Here is a 20352-nt window from a genome sequence, read left to right on the forward strand (position 1 = left end):
CAGAACTCCCGAGACCAGATCTGGTGATTATCATCTGGCTCATACGTTACACTATCACCTCAGCAGGACTGTGTTTGTTACCAAATGGGCTTCTAAGTGTGGAAACTAAGAGATTTTGAATCATTTTTAGCATCATTATAGTTTCTTGGGTGCACCGTAAGTAAAAATATCAGTTTTACTCTTTAAAAACAAAAGTTAAGGTATATGAATACTTTCTAAAGTGACTGCTGCTGTATGTCTTGTGTTTCATTTGTGCAGAGCGATGCTTGCACAGCTTCAGAAAATGGAAAAGAGGCTGTAAAGTATGTCTCTTTCCAATCCAGCTTTCCAATCCAGCAGCTTGACCGTCTACTGGATGATCTATTGTTGTTTAAGCGGTTGCATCAAGCTCTTTGGAGCTGAAAGTTTAAAAAGTGGGCACAGCTCATAGTTGTTGTTGTTGTTGTTCCTGGCTTCCTTTTGATCAACCCTTTCATGTTTTGTAGATTGCTGAGACAGCTCACTGCTGTTCTGTCTCCTCTTGCAACAGCTTTCCTGAAATTTCCGCTGGCGTCTGCCCGACATTGAGCTATGGGGCTAATCATTAGGTAAACCCGTCTCCCTCTCTCTCATGCACTCTTCAAATAATCCTGGGTTTGAATGCTAAAAATGTAATGAACTTCACGGTTCATTGTGTCTGACATTGCTTAATTAATGGGTGCATTTAAAGTACATAGGGCCCCGGTAATTGATTTATATGCATGATTTGCACATACAGCTGTTGGTTCCTGTAGGAGACTCATCACTCAAAAAGTGGCTGTGCTGATGTTAGGCTTGGTAGGTAATATTAAGATTTTTCTGTTGGCAGATCCAGCCTTGAGAGAAAAAGACCAGGTCACATGTTAGCATATTTTTTCATTTGCAATTATGAACAGCTACTTAAAAAATTAGACTTGGGCAATTTAATATCATATTCTCCACCAAAACACTTAAAGGACTCAGTCTGAGCCTGGAAATGTTTTTCATATGGAAAACCTTTGGCTCCTGTAACATAATTGGAAAAAAAAATGGCAGAATATATTTGAGAAACTTTATTTTCATTAGGCTGTTCCTGACAATAGGGCTGGACCAGTTAATTCTGTGCTACCCACAGGACCTCCAGCATGCTTTGGCTTCACACCATCAGTCTGTCTTACTCGCCTCAGTTAATGCATTTGCCAAGAAGAAGTTGGACACAGGCATTACCATAAATGTCTGCATGCTGAACATGATGCATTTGAATCTGGGTTTTGTGACATTTATTTTTTCAGTTTAGTTTAATCTATAAAATAATATTTGTCTTTTATTTTGTTTTGTTTCTTAATTCTTTTTATATCTTTATTTATGCTCAGAGCCATTCTTGTGATTGCACTTACCCGTCTAAAAACTGAGGATACTGTACAGTCCAAACCGGCTTACCATCCATTCTTCTCACCCCTGACTCTATAGGAGCTTAAAACTCATCTGTTCAGGCTTTTGTGTGGTTTTTGTGTTTTATTTGTTTCATGTGTGTTCATTATTGATACCTCTGTAAAACATTTTACTTTAGGCAATATTTGTATAATCTATTGACGTCCGCCTACGAATTTATGCATTCGAAAAGTACTCACAGCACTCTAAGTTTACTACAGTAACCAGGGTTTGTTGTCTTTAAGTGACCAAGTTTAGTGAGAATCATTAGGTGGCCAGGAAATAGTTAACTAGGGTAAATGATGCGTACCAGAAGACACATATTTGAGAAGAAAACAGAAGTGTTGACAGTGTGAATGCAATTATTGTTGAAAGTTCCAGGTTTTTGTTTTATGCTGAAACACAATATTTGTAACATTAGTGTTCATCTTTCACGCCTTTATGCTTATTCCAGGCATATACAGTGTGGTCATAATTATTGTTTTCTGCAGAGATCTCGAGGTCACTGGCTCCTAACCATTATTTGGCTTCGGACAGATTCTCTGTGGAGCTCAGATCAATCTATCAAATTCAAGCATATTTCTATCACCATCAAATTGATTTTTCCATGAGCAGGCCCTTGTTGTATGCGTGTGTGCATGTGTGTGAAGTGTTTTCATGCACAACGCATAGGGAATGCAGCCTGCAGCATGCACGAACACACACACGCACACAGCTAAATGCGCCACACAAAAAGACGCATGCCCAGGTGCACACGCACAGATACTGTACTTGTTCATTTATTCATTTCTGTAGACACCCTTTGGCATTTCTGGGAGTAAAATGCAGGCATCGGCATATTTAGCGGTCTCAGATCTTAAACGCGCGCTCGCACACGCATACAGTACACTTCTTGTTAAAGCAGACACCGAGTGAACCGTGGCCTCACCCAGGTGTCTCACTTTCTTTATTATGTACACATTAATCAATACAGACTGACCTGGCGTTGAGGCTTGCCATCTTTTCATCTTTCCCCAACACACACACCCTCTTCAACCCTCCACCCCAGCACCCATCGCTCATCTATCATTTTCCTTCCCTCCTTCACCTCTCCGCACCTGAATGCCATCAATCCCCTTCCTCGTCCATCTATCAGCTCTTATCCGCTCATTTCACTGCCCAGCCATCACTCCTTCTATATGACTGTCTCGGTCCTTGGCATCCCTTTGATTCAGGAAGGGGGGGGGGGGGGGGGGGGCATCACAAGAAGTTGTGAAGAGTAAAAGAAAGAGTGCGCAAAGAGAGGTGGGGGTGTGGCGGCAGTGAATTGTGGGCTGGCAGCATTATTGTCATCCATAACGTAGCTGGACAGGGGAGGGTGATTTGGATTTAAATAATGTATTAGTTTTTCAGAGCTACCATCCACAATACCTCACAACACTGTGAAACATAATAACTTAAAGGTGCACGTGTGTGCGTGCAGGCTTGTGTGCGAAGGTGAAGGAAAGCAAAGGAGATGAAATTGGATGTCTTTTAGATGCAAATTGAGCTGCGTGTAAAATGGTTTGATGCAGACTGATTGGGTCAAATTGTATTCCCACTGTTGTTTAGCAATAAAGGATAGAAGAAATAAAGGAAGTCGTCTTTTATTGTCCGAGTGTGCTACAAACACACGGAAAGACAGGCTGCCGTGTAGCACTGGTGCCGAGGACTTTGAGACAAAGGAGGTGGCTGGGCAGAGCGAGGAGGGCGGGAATAAAAGATTGTGCTGGAATTTGTCAAAAGCCAATAATCATTCTGGTGCAGGAGAGGAGTACTACATCAGAGTGGCAAATCAATATCGCATTACTTAGTATGGGAGTATATACAAGACTCATCAAATTGATTATTTTTGATGCTACAATGGCAGTTTCATTTGCTGGGGCCTCTCGACAACAACTACTGTTCAATTACCGGGGACGTCTGTGAATTGGGGAGAAGGAAAAAAAGAAATACAGCAAGACAAATGGATATTTATTTGACTAAAATAAAGCCTTGCCTGGTAAAGAAATGAGGAATGGAATGTCACAGTCAAGCTCTGGTTAAAAGATGACTTGTCTCATCGGACATTGAAATTTCATGAATATATTTTCCAAGGGCCAGGAAAAACAGAATTCATCATGAAGTTTGTATACAGGCCATAATGTCACAGCAAAGATTAGTCAATCTCCTAATGCACAGTGGCACTGTTAAGCATACGCCTCTCCTGACTCGCAGAGTTACAGAGTGGGATGGTTGTAGGCAGGGTGCAAAACTTTGTGCTGTTTTAGTAAAACTGTGTTTTGGGTTTCTCCTAAAAGCCTTAGAGCCCAATTAAATCTATACTCCATAAATTATAATTTAATGGGAGTAGATTTGCAGCTGTGTCGAATCTTATAAAACATATATTATCGACGCGTATGTACGCAGCAAGCGGCCTGAACAAAGAACAGAATTTTTAAAACCATTATTTATAAAGAAAAAAAGAAATGCACATCAGATGTTTCCAGTGTTTCATCCCAGGCGCTCTTCAGTTTGGACTAGTTCATCCCTAAAAAGCCCAACTGTTGCTAACAACAGCTTCTACCAATGAAGTCCTTCTCCTAATGGCTTCAAGTCTTCAATATGGGGCCATCAGGAGATACAAGGCGCAGCGGCTCCTTGGATGATTAAAAAGTCATTTCCTTAACTGTCCTCCCAGGATTTGTGGGCTTTTTTTTGTAAGAAAACATTAAATTGCTCCAATCAAGCATAAACGTCTCCTGCTTGTGGTGTAATTTGTACTGCTGTTCGCGTGGTGGGCGCTTATTTGTCATCCTTTTCCTTTGGCGCTTTTCCCAACCGCCTTGATCAACAATTAATGGTTGAAATTGCTTCCCTGTTACTTATGGCTGTGGAGACAGATGCAGCAATGCAAAAAAAAAGTAAAAAATAGTGGAAAAAGAAGTTTAATTGAACAACAGAAATGAAGTTCAGATTTATTTAACTTTATTCATACATGCTTGGGAACAATATATATATATATATTTGCCGTTACACTTTTTTCGAACAGTTATAGCTCGGAGCCTCCAGCATTATAAGTTCTGTTATTGGACAAATGCAGCATCGCATCAGCAGCAGTCCACTCGTTCTTTCCTGTCCACTCTGCCTCTCTGCTCTTCTGTCTCTCTTCCCCCACACTGTTCTTTTGCACAGTGACCTTTAGTGCTCTTTTCTTCATTGCGGGGACAGGCTGGGGCCTGGCATCTGATAGAATCAATATTCTATTATGATAGTGCGTGGAGCGTGTGGGGCTTTACAACTCTGCTGTAATAGTCTCTCTATTTCATCCCGTGGCAGCCATGGCCTGAGGGATCATCCAGGCTTCTCCAGGCTCTATGCTCCCAGCATCGCCCCATTTCCATTAACGTCGCAGGCCTCTGCCTACCAGGGGACATTCTGTGTGACCGATGGATGGGGTTGAGAATGAGTCCAGCCCGGGTGCAATGTGTGTCAATAGACTGTGTAATAGCCAGGCCTGGGTGAAATGTTAGTTAAATGGCTTTCCAGTTTTAAAAGAAACAGGAGGGATATTTGTGCTATTTCTCTTATTTTATCTTGGCGTTTTTCTTTTTTTTTTACCCTATTGTCTCTCCCTAGAGGTGATCTCAAACTAAATCAGTATATTTGAAAATACGACTGAAACCACCAAAGCAAAATGATCTTTTTCTTGATTTTCATGGCGATCAGTTATCCTCCACAGTGATTAAAGCAGTGGCAGACAGACAGTAATTCAGGATTTATTAAAAAAAACAACAACAACAAAAATAGCACCCATGATTTGGACTCAAGTTAGCATCACACTCTAGCATGTAAAGCATTTTTTTGATTAGGGCAGACCTGGGTTATACTGCCCTAGCGAGGGAGTGCTAAAGTGAAATGTTAAGCTATTAGAGATCGTGACACCAGGCAGACCCCCCCACCCTCCCACCCGCACACACCATAAAAGATTCATGCCATTCACAGGTGCCTTCTCGAATAATTAACTAATGTGAGTATTTTTGCTCAGCCAAATGCAGTTATCGTTCAAAAACCTGTGCATTTAAATGTCATTTGTGAGCGGACTTTTGATGTGACTTTTTAATCTGGGACAATAAACGTTATGAGGTTAACAGGACATTCGCTGTCATCTGAGATGCTTCCATCAAAGCCTGGTCTAAAATGTCAAGATTGGTTGTAAAGTGCATTACTGTTTCTCTTGGTGGGAAGTTGCTGGAATGCATAATATTTGTAAAGTCACGGAAGTCAAGAGCAGACACTTTAAAACCTATGGTCAGTGCGTAGTGCCCTTTTAAATGCCACAGACACACACACAGACATAAAAAAAAATCTTTGAGAAATACCTGTAGAATAACCTCCTTCAGTCCCATTTACTCCTGATGTATGTCTTTCTTTCTTGGGGGAGAGCTGTCCCTAACAGCATACGTACGCCTCATCCCCTAGAACTCCCCCACCCGCCGCCTCTTCGTTTGATTGAGAGTTGGGTGACTGGAGGTACGCGATGAGGCCCCATTCGCCTCATATTCATCATGATGTAACCGTGAGCAACCCGGATCTAAATTACCTTCGTCTGGCATCATTCCAGCACATGCTATAAATGAGGTAATCGTCCTTGACTATAAAATTTGCATTTTCAAGACTTAATTGCTATCATTACATTTTTTGCGTAATTCTATTAATTTAACAGAATGGGGGATCAGAGGCTTTTTTATGGTTATAATTTGCAGTAAAACAATGCATTCCCAAAGTAAAAAAAAGAAAAGAAAGAAAGTCTCTAGTAGAAAAAGGATGAGCGGAGAATCAGGACAACTCTGGCCCTCGCATCACCAGCTTCCATTATCCCTTTGCATTTGAAAGGGGAGATTTGAAAAACTTGCACTCGCACGGCGTAAGGCTCAAGGATGTGTGTTTGTGAAGGCTAGCGTGAAAAGCTGTCTCAGGTTTAAAATGGGAGATGCCTCAATTATTTCCCATCGTCACATTGTGTGGGCTAACTGAAGCTTGTGTCTTAATAACATCAACCTCGGCTCTATTTTTTGCCCCCCCCTACACACACACGCACACGTTTTCAACATCGCCTTCCTCCTTTCTTCACATACGACGTCAGCTGCGCTCAGTAGTGCCGTCCCTGAAAAAAAAATATGGTGGCGAGCACGTCGGATGACACGGAACAACGGAGCCATCAACTCCCATTTATGCTTCCTGCGGTGACCTTGCCACAGACGTCTACGAGGTTCAGAAGTGCGCCAAGCTAAGTGCCAGCAACATTCTGCAACCCGCTGCACTTCCTCGCACTCTGCTGACCTTAAAAGTGTGGCCTCAATTTGGGGGAAGGCTGAAAAAAAAACATGCGCGCGTTCTGCTTCTCCTTCTGCGTTGCACTTGTGCTGCACTGCCCTACTTTTATCACCGTGATTGTTTACAGTTTTTCACAAAAATGGAAGTAAATTAATTGCAGATACTGCAAATCAGCTAGCAGCTTTTTAGACTTGATCATTGGGATTTCCCCAGTTGTTGGATTCAGCCAAAGAACAGCACCACTGGAGTCACTCTGGGAGAACTTGTGTATCTATTGTACAATATTTCACTTTCTTCAAAAGCACAGAGTGACACGTTACATAATCAACTGTCATTTAAATCAGCCACAATTTCTAGATTATGTTCCCGAATCTATTATTATCATTGTTATTATTATTATTATCAAGCTTACAAAATACAAAATATGAATACATGGGACAGCTTTAGTTATCAATAAATAATAGGCTGACACTAGGAATACATTTTATGTATGTAACTTCTTAAAATGCACAAGCAGCTTAAAGAAAATCCCCCGGAGGCATCTTGTGTTTCTCTAGCCTCAATGTGCTACATCTGACAACACTAGAGCTCAAAAAATAAAATAAAAAATAAGAAACAGGTTCATTATCAGAGAAATATTTCTGAGAATTACCTCTCACATGTGTCCCAGAAGCACTTTAATCCAGGGTGATTAACACTCCATGTGAGGGTTTAGTACAATGCCATATTGTCTAAATTAAGTCCAAAGAGCAGCATTGTGGAAAAATCTAGCAGGGACCGACAACATACAGCATGGTGCTGCTTTAGATCAAAGTAATGCTGGTAAATACAGACAGCGGTTCACTAAAGGGAAACGGTATGAGGATCTGGTGTTCCTTTATTCCCCATTTCCCCTTCCCCTGTTATCTGTCTCATACTGACTTCTGCTGACACTGACCAGGTGGCTTCGTCACTACGTGTTTCCATGGAGCCTTTAAACAGGAAGCAGGTAAGGTCTGACACACCATCCTCGATGCTTAACGTAGCGGTGAAGGAACACCGAGCTTTGTTTTGACTGTGTCAAGCAACATCAGCTCAAGCTTTGGGTGTGAGGCACAGAAGGCTGTTTCCTTTCTTTGTGTCTCCGCATCAGCATCTGGATGTGTGTCTTCATCGCGGCTGGGAGAAGGTGTCAGGTGTGTATGCACTGAGAGCACTTCTGACAGGGGCGCTTTAGTGCATGTGTAGATGAAAGAGAGCGGGGCTGACTCACCTCTGGACATTGCTTTGTGGTTTAGCTACAGTACAGACAGGGAACAAAAGCTCAAGCTCTGGTCGAGACCGTTTTTTAATAATTTTAAGAATGACGTATGAATAAAACAGCCCACATAGCCTAATATGACACACCAACATCATTTCTAGGGATTCATGAACAAAACTGTAGAGTAATATAAAAAGGATGAAGGCGCGGGCGTAGTAGCCAAACCTTTCTCTCAAAAAAGCAACAGTAAGAGTATTGTTTAACCTACTCTTTAGCTGAAGATACATGAGGCATTAAGGAATCAAACGCTGTTTGAGTTTGGATTTAAAATTCTCACTCAAGTGTTGAGAGGCACAACTCTCCGTTGCCACTGATAATCTCCATCTATCAACACACTAAGCTAGCTGCGATAAAAAGTGTTATCTTTAGTGCTTAAAGACATTTTTCCAATAAAGGCTCTCATCAAGACACCTCACTCCGCACAGAGCGAGCATATTAGCCACTTTGTGTCTGCGGACAGCTCAAGCTGTTCGCTCAGATTCATTTCTCATCGCGGTACAGTGTCGCAGAAGTAGAGAAATGAGTGTTTTGATCACCGCTGAAAGAAAAAGAGCTTTTATTTAAATAAGTTGCATTAAAAGCTTTCTGCTGTCAAGCTGAACAAAACATCAACCGCTTCCAAATGTGAAGCTAGGTGGAAAAACAAGAACAAACTTTTCAAAGCTCGGAAAGAAATATGATAAGTTTTTCTTTAATGCCAAAATCAAGAGCTCATTCGACTTGGTGGAAGCCCGGCTCTTTGCATGCTGAAACAAAGGGGCATTTTCTTGATAAAGTGCTGTACTTGACATTCATCTGTTGTGCAAATTAACATTTAATAGCAATACACATTTGAATATGTTCTATCTTGACACAGTGAGAAACCCACAACGTCAACTACATACACAAGCTGAGGAGAACGAGAGATGGGTTTTGGCCCCGAGCGCTTTTGCCCACCACAAGCAACATTAATTGTTTCGCAAAAGCTAACTGCGGAGCCCATTTTTCAACATTGTTTCTTGTTTTTTTGTTTCTCCTGTAAACAACTCTTGCCTTACGATTTGTTCATCATAACTCGACAGTGGATGGCAGAAAGAAGCTTTTTTTTTTTTCGTGCCCCGGAGTAACGACCTTGGAAAAAAAAGCCCAAATAAAAGGACCAGTGGGAGGATGATGAAGGCAGACGATGGTTGTGCATTTGTCAGATTTCTGAATTAAAGAGATGTTTGTGGAGTTATTGCTGCACAGATGACCAGCAGAGACTGCCATCATGCATCTGTGTTATATGCGAGAGTTCTCCAGCCAAGTTACTGACACCGTCTGAATGCTGAAGTAAGCATGCACATATCAGACTTTGAGCTAATAAAAGAAATAAATTAACATATAACATGGATTCATACACTCTTTTTATAGGAAATCCTGGTTATTTGGAAGTGCTTCCAAAGTGCTCAAGCTCAAAAGCGTGACACGATCTGTGTCTGCTGGGTGCTGTTTGTTTGGTGCTGCTTGACTTCAGCTCAAGAGGAATCTAGTCTGCCGCTCGTCAGGTGGTGCAAACCGCGTCTTAGAACACTTTTCATTGAGCGTGCAAAGATGGCAATAAGCCAAGTGTTTCGTCAAGGGTTTTTACTAAGAGAAGAGAAGAGGCCCTGAGTGTTGTATTAGTGTGTTTCTCCAGAGCGGCTAGCCCTCTTCCTCAGGTGTGACAGATGTGACAACAAAGTCAGAACAGTCTTTAGCACCTAGAGGTCAGGTGGAGGTAGACTCAGTGAAAACCTTCCTCCTGGTCAGGATCAGGTGCTCTCCTTGGGGACGGGCGATGTGGGAACCCTGATAGCAGCCCTGACCCGGTATAAAGTGTTCATGTCTGTGCGTGAGCGTGCACGTGACCACCAGAAAGGGGGCATCTCCTTTCTGATTGAGACTGATGCATGCCGATTGGTTGCGAGGCCGTGCTCAGCAGCGGCTCAGCAGTGTCAGGTGAAATTAGCAGCCGTCAATAAAAGGACCCTCAGACCTGGGGGATTCATTAGGGACAACCGCCCCCATCTCAGCAAGCTGACAGCCCTTCACACTTCCACCCTTGACTTCCAAACACACACGTGCATGGTAGACACACTCCATTCCCCTCTGTTCCAAATAATGACTCCCAGCGAAAAGTCTCACCAAGTTCAAGGAGGAGCGTGTATCCGTGTGTGTGTGTGAGTGAGTGTTTGTCAGTGCATGTGTGTCCTGGCCCTCTCTGTTTTGCCTGTGAGGACGTGTGTGATGCTACAGGGCCACTTCAGCAAACACCACACCAACTACAAAACATCATTCACAAGTATCTTCTTCTACACTTCAACAAGCTTGCTGTCTCTTTCAATAAGATAACATCAGAGCAGAATCACTAAAGAAGTTATCGCTCAGTTTTTCATCCTTGTACTGCTTCTTCCTAGTTTTACATTTTGATTGACAGGAAACCCAAATTAGAAAAAAAAATGTTTTGTTATGGTGTCTAGGCATTGATTTTATGATTTATACGGCACCAGGGAAAGTATCATAATACAAACTGTAGTTTGAAGTGTTGTATAGTATAGTGATAGTATTGTCCTTAGCTAACCCTTTAAACATGTGGTTAGATTAGCTAAACAGCTCACCGGATAACAAACATCCACCCAGAACCACCTCTAAATCTCACTAGTGTGCCTTTTTTCAAAAACTCCATTGCTTTTGGACAAGTGCTAAGCAAGTCAAACTGCAGCTTCATACATAAGAAACAGATGAGAGTAAAATTGATAGTCTCATCAACGTCTGGCAAGGAAAATAATAAATGTATCTCCTGAACGTTGTACTGTTTTTTTCTCAAGTTTTGAAAAGACGAAAGGTCATGAAAGAGCTTCTGTGAGACAGACTTACCTGTGATAAATTGATTATGTACATTGCTTGGCAACATGTTTTTTTTTTGGCATTACTGAACCAAATAAAAATCCATAACAACCTTTCATCACATGCAAGTGCAGGGGACTAGACTCCTGCAGCTCTTCTTTGCTCTGTTTACAGGGTTTAGAAGACCTGGGCTATGGGAGACTTTGGCTAATCACACTTCTTTGCAGACCGTAGCAGGAACAAGAAGACTTTCACCTGTTTTTTTGGTGTGTAGGAAGCACAATATGCCCCCTGACACCTGGGCTTACAACAGGGAGGGGAGAGCTGCAGAAGGTGGAATATCTATTTAAAATTTTTCTCCTTCTTTTTTGAATTTTTAAGATTTCTATCAACAGAAGTTGAAGCTGAAGTCACATATGTATAAAGGAGCAAGGAGCTGTTTCCACTGTGTGCTCTGTTCTACCGCATACATCTAATCAGTGGTGGTATGTCTGCTCACACAGCCAAGCCCAACCTGGAAATGTGCTAATGTAGCCAGAGATTGTATATTAAGTCATTATTGGTACTACAGGGGAACCTGCCATCTCCAGCTGGACACAGCACTCATGCTACCTGTGAGTTTTGGCGTTATCCCAGATTTGCTCTGCCGAATGAGAAACTGTTTCCAGCCGGCCAGCCTGGCCCAGTCACCCCCACCCTCCTCCTCCTCCTTTTTTTCCTTCTTCTTCTGTTTACGTGTGTCACTAATTTTTATTCCGATCCACTCTCCGAAGTTGCGTCAGCCCCTCCTTCCTTCCTGACTTTTTCTTTTCAGTCCTCAATTCCCAGTATAGATGTCTGTTTACTCTCTTCTCTGCTCTTTTTCTATTTTTTCTCTTTGAAATCGTTTATTTATTAAAGCCTCTAAAACAACTGTAATTTAATACAGGATAAAGGGTGGTACTAAGTAGGTTTTGGTAGGGTTGCATCCAAACCTTTTATGGGGGAACACTGACAAATTATCAAATGTTGGAAAAAAGTCAGGGTCATACATTCAAATGTGTCTCAAATCTGTAGGATGAAAGGGAGTATGCGTGGTTTAAGCATGCATAGTACATCAGCAGAGGGATTTGAAACAGGCTTTTATGCCAGTTTGTACATCTGCACGCATGATCAAAGCTGATGACTTTGAACTAGGGTCCATTTGCCCTCATGAGAACTCTCTTAATCCAGTGCTTCCCAGTTTAGGAGCATGTAGCTGCAACACAGAAGCTCTGCTCATTAGAATTAGAGACATTAGTTACGACCAAAGGAACTCTATTTCACGCACATCTCCCCGACTGACTAAATGAAGCTTTGCAAATCCTCTACAGCTTTTAATAGCTGCCGCTAATATTACAGGTCACAAATGATTGCACCCTGAGACTCAGATTTGGCTGATCAAACACAGACTGAGATTATCAGTGTTATTTACGCTTGTATTTCTCTGGCATAAACACGCATTTATGGAAATGCAATCCTTCTGTGGTAAGACACAGCAATGATTTATGCCGAAATGATTCATGGAAAATGGGGCGGCATATAGGCAGATTCAACCCACAAAAAAGTTGATTTTTTAACTAGCATTTCTTCCCATCCTGTTTCCCAACATAGACGTGGTTCCTGCTAATGCTTACATGTGCATGTATCACAAAGGCTCAGGCTGTGTTTCGGAAACACGAGTGGTCTGTGTACAGAGTACAATGGTTACACCTTTACAAATCAATTATTAAGTCCGGACTAAATAATATGATGCGTGTCTTATTACCCAACAATTCAAAAGCTTTTAGGGGCCTTGCCAAGGAGTAATGGAGCAAACACACGTAATACCATGCAAACACACACACACACACACACATATTTAAAAATCCCAAATGCACATAATTGGTTTCACACTAGCTCACACGAGTAGAAAACGCACAACTCAAATAAACACAAAGTCACAGGTACTCAATATATCGACTAATTAAAATAGAGGATTACTATGTTGAATGTGTGTGTGGGGGGGAGGAGGAGGGGGGCACCGCTGCCATGCACACAGGCAGGCAAGCAGGCAGGCAGGCCTCACATTGCCCACAGCTACTCGGTAAGGATTCCCGATAAGGAGAATTAGTCAAAACTTGGGAGCTGCCAGTCAGCGCCAATTAAACTTTAATCTTGGGCTGAAACAGGCACAAATAAATTAAACCCTTGTGAGCGGCAATGTGCGCTCTCCTGATAATAGGGGATTGAAGTCGTCTCGAAGCGAGGCTGCATGTTCCCCAGCTCAGCCATGGCAAGCAGTGGTGCAGAGGGAACGGGGGTAAGGCTGGTGACAGAGTGAACTGAAAGGAACTCTCAAAGTTGACAGAAGCATACACACTGATATGCACACAAGGACAGGAACGCACAAATGACAAGAATCCTCGATGCTGGCCAACAGAAAAAAAAAAGAAGAAATTATAGGACTAGCATAATTCGTCTAACATCCCTGATCATTTAAAATGAAGGGAATTTCCTCTTGTGCTACAAGATCCTTTGTCTTCTTTATGACCTTCTAATGCTCTCACATTGTGGATGAATCTATGCAAATATCAATAAAGTTCCTTGCACCTTTTTTTTTCATGGTCCAGGCCTAAATATGGTTATTAGAAATGCTACCCAGGCATGCAATTGACCTTTTTTTTCATATCTGCATAAAGCCGATGTATTTATTGTAAATGTCTTTGGACAATCTTGGGCTGGGATCACCTCACAGTGTGTGTTGGAATTTGATAACAAAACCATGCATGATGCTCCCAGTACCAAATGGAAATGATATTTTCAATCACGTTCAGGCGTGGAAAACAGGCTAAAAGTATCAACTTATTAATAATAAAGATAGATCTACTGTTCATATCAGCCAGAGGAAATGCTTTTAATGTTGCAATATTCAAAAGTATGGTTGTCTCCATGCATGCTGTGTAGAGGGGGATATTTCATTAATATTTTTTAATGAATTAGCACCCTTATCTCTATTTCCTGTGCCCGACCTGTGCTAGCCTGGTGTTTAATTTCAAAGTCATTTTCTTGCTATATGAGCATGCAGTTTATGTATTAATGTCATGGGCCTCGTCAGCCAATGCCATGATTTATTCCAGAGTAGCGGTCACATACATTCTAATAACTTAAAAATAAGCCCCAGAGAAATGCTGTAATGAGAAAACAATAACATTAACAATTTTAGCAACAATAATGAAAATAATTGCCGGTGAAGCAACAATGGTAATCACACATAGAGAAATACCTCTGTGTTTGACCGAATCGTACACAATTATCATGCATGTGTATATAATATAATTAATTCTATGTCTGAGCCTCTTAGCCTGGGGCGATCAGCATAGAATCAGTTTTGTATGTATAATAGATCAGAGCGCAGTTCATGAATAAAACAAACGTAGGGACTATGCAGCAGTGACTGTGAATGTTTGTCTTTGGACAGCAGAATCAAAGTGAACATGTAATATTGTGATAATCCATACTTGATGAATTCAAGGGGCTGACTTGCCTTAGCTAAGTTCAGCTAATTTCCAGACATGGCTTGCCTCCATAATTGAGTTTCCAATAACATTATGATTATTCCAGCCCACATGATAATTGAATCCAAGGTATTTTTTTTCTTAACACTGCAATATTGTAGATGTGTGATTATTATGCATTTGCATGTAGATTTCAGTGCCTTCCTGAAACTCATCACTTTTCTTCTAACTGGATTTCCTATATTGTAGCATACATTTGGCTCATAACAAATGACGGGATCCCCTCTCCTTATGAGCACAGAGTCAATTATTCCAAAAAGTTCATTTTTATATCAATTTTACCCCACATAATGATATTGCAAAGAAGATTCACCCCCTGAAAAGTCTACTCGAAAAGTCTACCCAGCGCCGACCTGTTTGTCATACTCATTATACGTGAAAAGTGAATATTTTTACTGTTGAACTCATCAAATTCACATCACTGCCAACACTCCTCCCGCGCTTCCAGTCTGATCCTGCTTAAGAAATGCTATCAAACTTAGACACCATGGCCCCAATGCTCATCTGTTGCATAATGTAGACTGTATAGGCAGGAATGGCGCGGGTGTGAATGTAATTTTCATCAGGCTGCTGATAGAGCCCCCACAGATCCAGCCTGTGCATACGGGTAAAGTAGGGGCACAGAACAGAGCAGGGAGCTGGCTGTTGAATATGGGAGTACTGCAGTTTTCTTTTCAGCGGCGCAATGCACTAAATCCCCTTTTCTTACAGCTCTAGGTGAATTAGTTGGCAACTTCAAACTGTACCCTTGCATAAAATGAATTTTTAACAGTGCAACGCTGAGAAGTCAATGCATTCATGCATGCATAGTAGCATAAATTGAGCACCCCCCCTACAAGACGCCAAAAAAGTGGGAAATTATTTACCATATTGCCCTCCATCTAAGCCAGCGTCACGCGCAGATTTGTAAGAAAAAGAGTTTTTATTCTGGTGCTGATCAGCACTGATATCGCGCAAGTTCACAGCAAAGAAGTGGGTGGTGTTTCAGCATTAGCGTAGCGTTAGACGCTTGCTCTGACTGCAGCTAGCTGTCACATTGGGGAATGACTGGGCAACTAGTTGATGCTTTAAGCTACTGGGCGCACATGGATGGTTGTGAATGGAAGCTCTATCCATTCTCATCATTTGGAGTAGCCACAGGGCCTGTACAGTGAGGATGGCACCAGCCAAGACATTATGCCAGAGTTTAGCTGTTGTTTTGCATAAATGTTGAATCATGCCAGCGTCCTTTTAGTGTGTAACAACAGCCTGCATTGATATTGATTTAATGCTCACTAATATTTAAACTGCCCTGAGGGATCAATACTGTTGAACATGATTTAATATGGCCTACTAGTACAGATATAAATACAGCCACATAACACAGAAAATCGATTATTTGGTCTCAGATTTAACTTTTTTTTTTTTTTTAAAGAGACAACAACTCTTTCATGTCTTATTTTAAACTGAAAATATTTAATACTTTATTAAATCAAAAATGGCCGCCAGGGATCATCAGTACTGTACAAATACACCAGTAGACATTTTCCTTTCCGTCCTTTTTTAGCGGACATCTATCGTTTCGGAAGTAGACGGAATTCTTGTTGATGAGGAAGAATGGGGAAAGGAAAGGCAGAAATAACGAGCAAAGAGAGGTTGCAACAACTTTTAACAAAACATGACATGCGAATGAGTGCTGAGTCCTCATTTACATATGCTGACATTTTGCGGAGAATATTTCAACGTTGGGCTGAGCTGTAATGAACTCCTGCCAGGGAGCAGTCAAGGAATAATGTTTCCATAAAGGTAACCTGTCCACATCTCCTGCAGGAGAAAGATGTGGAGGAGGAAAAGAGACATTTTTCTCGCTCCCCCTCTCTTCTTCAATGCTGGGTTTTTGGCAACAAAGGGGTATTTTTCTTTCAGCACACTTCATCCATCTTGGCCGATACTGATTTAGTGTATTTTTCCACCCTTTTTACAGGCTAATTGCGCACAGCAATGGTGAATTTGTTAGTGGTGACACCTTGCCTACCCATTGGGAATGCATCTCATTACCGGACGCAATGTCCAGGAACATCAGATATTATTAGCTGTCATTAATCTGCCATATATAGTGAAGGGGGAGAATGGGGAGGAGAGAAGGGCAACAAAGGACACAAAGAGACAAATATGATGGCTGGCAAAGGGTTGTGTGGTAAGGTCAAAGTTCGCAAAGGTTAGCAAGAACCCAGGTGGGCTAGAGGAGGTGGTGGAGATTATGAATGATAGCGTTTGGAGTCTTAACTGAAAATAAACCTAATGATTGTTGCAGCACACAAATGCAATGCAACTTTATTTTCTCCACCTGCACACACGGCTTTAGATTTGACTTGCTCACTTAGCAAACGAGTAAAAAAAAGTAAACACTGGAATGACAGGATTTTGTTTACCACAGCAATTCCAAAAAGACAGGAACAAAGTCTCATGCTTGCTACTTCAATGCAAAGAAGAAGAAAATGACACACATATAAATGCATTCCTAGCTCATAATTTCAATAAGTAAATGTCTCGTTGCCAATGCACTTCTTTTATTTATGACTTCCAACTCCATTGTACTAAAATATTTACATCAATAATATTCAGATGATTGTATTTAATAACTTTTAGTATTAAATGTGTGTCATAATATCCCCCAATTTCATTTAAGGTGCTGTGGACTTGCTTTAAGTCCTACAGTGACTGAACAGAGAATGCAGATGTGTTTTTCTCCTTTTTTCTCTTTATAAACAGATCAACTATTGGGTCTGCTTTTGTCATGTTTCAAACTGCGTTTTGTTCTCAAATCCCATTTGACTAAAATGAATATGACAACCCTAAACTAGATTTTCAGAACAAATTCAGTCTCTTTCAATGCGGCCTGATTGTTGCCCAAAAGAGTGTGCTTCTTTCACACATATGTTTGATTTGATACAGCATCTTTGGCTGTTTTTCCCGCACAGCCCCGCCTGAAGACTGCTACATGCATACTAGATAGGATTACACCATCTAAGCAGATTTCGTTGTGGAAGGGTTAACACAGATCCCCCTGCTTTGCCGAACAAACAGGACACCATCTGAAGACACAGGAACTAACTAGGCTCTCATTAAGACCATTTTCTTTTCTTTTTTCTCTCTCCTCTAGAGTTGACGGGGGGGGGGGGGGGGGGGGGGGGGGTGGTTCTGTCCTGCTTTTTTGTGTAGAAGTAGCACGTTGCAGCCTCCAGCCGCGTCGCCTGGCTCTTTGAGTGAGATGGAGTATATGGCCTAATGACTAAAAGTTCCTCTATAAAAAGTATACAGCACAGCTCCCTGCAAATTGAGTTTCCTCTTTGTGCCAATTGAGGGTGGTTTATGTAGGCTGCGGGGAGTTCCTTTGAACTCTCATTCCAAAAAAACCTCCAGATTCCTGGGTAACCCCCCCACGCCTTTCCTATTTCTCTCCCACCAGTAGTTCAAATAGAGGAAGAGGTGGCTGCTGTCTCAGACACCCAAATTTACGCCACATTTATGCAAAGAGCAACAATCGAGACATAATGTGAGTGAGAAAAAGAAAACATGTCAAAATGAGGTTAGGATTCTTCTTTATTGGTAATAAATGAGTTTATAAATTGAACTTTATTGGTGTTTACATAAGAGCATGTCTGGAAAAAAAAGTCATTACACACAATAATGGTGTCTGTATTTAAAGTCATATCTTCACAGAAGACAAACGTCCTTTAGTTTCTTGACGGGAGAAGAAAACAAAAAACGTGGCGAAATGTGGCGAGGAATGCAACCATGACATCAGTCAGAAAATGATCTTTAATGTCTGAAAAAATAAAGAAAAATGTAATGTTAACATAATAAAGTCAATCCCTGTTTAATTAATGAATTTCTTCAAAACTAAAGCAGCAGAATAATTCTCCAGTCTCCAAATTCCTCTCCTGTTTAACTTTTTCCTCATAACGGGTTTTATAAAAAAATAAAACATATATAAATTAAGAAGCCCTGCTTGCAATAAGAACTTGCCAAGAGGTACTTGCTGCCTGTTTTTTTGTCCTCAGCTATCTTTATTGCCAAAAGCGAATGTTGGCGGCATCCCATGTGGAAGCAATGGGGGCCCTGATGCCCAGGACTCAGCCAAGTGGCAGCGTTTGTTTTCCATGTTGGGGGCATGAAAGCTGGGCTCGTTCTACACTAATCAAAACCCCCCAAAAAAGGTCTCAGTATAAATCCTGAGACCTCTTCTTCTTCTCCTTCTTTTCCCCCACCCCACCATTTTCACAATTATGCACATGCATTGCCATAAATCTAATGCGCTTTCATGATCTGTGGGTGCGGAGTACATAAAACGTGTTTGCCGGATTTGCATACAAACATACTTATTCTAAATCCCCCTCAGAAGTTGTAAATGATTGTCTTTTCCTGAAATACATCTCAGCAAATTGTATTTGGGCATGTTTATGAATCCTATTATGGCATGGGTTTTATCATATTTTGTGGACAGTGATGGCTTCTCAGCATAGCTGTTAAGAAGAGGGAGAGTTGGGCCTTGGGCGATAGACTTTGTCATTTGTTTCAGATGGGCGCTGGATTCCCCTTCATTGCTCTATGACAGGTTCACGGTACCAAGATGGATCTCTGCTAAGTCTCTGCAAGAAGAGTAATTCAGTAACTACTGTCTACTGGATGAAAGAGGCTTCACTTACTGTTCATTTGGTCTTTGGTGCAGCACTTTTGAATGCATTATTTGCAAACCTTTGATTGTGGCCTTTTCAATTCCCCCTTCTTTTTTTATACCCTGTAAACATCGTGACATAATCGAGTGAACGGTTGCATAATAAGGCCTCTATAAAGCAGCATTTATCAAGCGCTGGAGAGCTTCTGGGCAGGGAAGAGTAGGAAGACTTTGTTAGCTGTGCCTGAGAGGCCTGGCCTGCCAGAGAGATTGTAATATCTCCTTGCTGTGCTTCCCTGAAGCATCTGAACAGCCAGCGTAAAGTACTGATGGCATATACTATCAGGAAGTAAATAACAACCCAGGTTGGATTAGTCTTGCTTAATAAAAAAATAGGAGTACCACATCTTGTTTCAGGTAGTAGTTTTAGCTTTGAATGTTAATCACATTACTTAGTAAATCATGAACATGTCAGCAGTGTCAGGCGTTTGAAATATTTTTCTCACTGCCTTTTTTCCTTGTTTTATCTGGTTGGGCCAGCTGAGCTCATCGAGTCTGTCAGAATCAGCCATTAATTGGTGGGACAAGCTGTTGAGTGGGAAGGTCATAAACATTTCAAGTGTTATAAAACTTTCATTAAGTTCTCACGATATCGCGCCAGTGAATGACCCACTTGCTCTCTCGCTCTCTTTTTTTTTTTTTTTGTCTGGGCGGCGTTGAAGAGGGGAATGATTGCGAACAAGCGGCCTCTTTGTGGCGGAGGGAGCCTTTTTCAAACTGTCTCGGCCTCTTGACTCGTCCTAAGCCAGAGATCAGAGCTTGGAAAGTGGCAAAACAAAGGGCTGATTTAATGAGATTGTAAAACAGGCCGAGGAGAAGGAGGGGGTTACCAAATAGCCAGACTGCCAGCTCTGGTCCATTTCAAAAGGTCTTTTCAGGATCTCTTCTAAGCCGTCTCAATATGAGCAAGAGGGAAAAAAAAAATCAAAGGACTCCGAATGCTTCGACAGATTTTGACATGAAGAAGATGTGGATATTTGCCTGCTGTTTTCCACACAAAGTGGTCGCATTCCTGAAAAAAAAAAATAGCACCGCATTTCTTTTTTTTTTTGCACTTGTGAATAAATTCCTGCAGTCAAATTAATATTACAGCAATTTGTCTCCTAGTTACAATTAGATTATTTTTTAAATGAGGGTGACTGAAAATATAA

This window comes from Diplotaxodon limnothrissa, linkage group LG9 (genome assembly GCF_057381915.1).
Source record: "Diplotaxodon limnothrissa isolate DT_005_m linkage group LG9, D_limnothrissa_male_GT1.1, whole genome shotgun sequence".
Taxonomy (NCBI): domain Eukaryota; kingdom Metazoa; phylum Chordata; class Actinopteri; order Cichliformes; family Cichlidae; genus Diplotaxodon; species Diplotaxodon limnothrissa.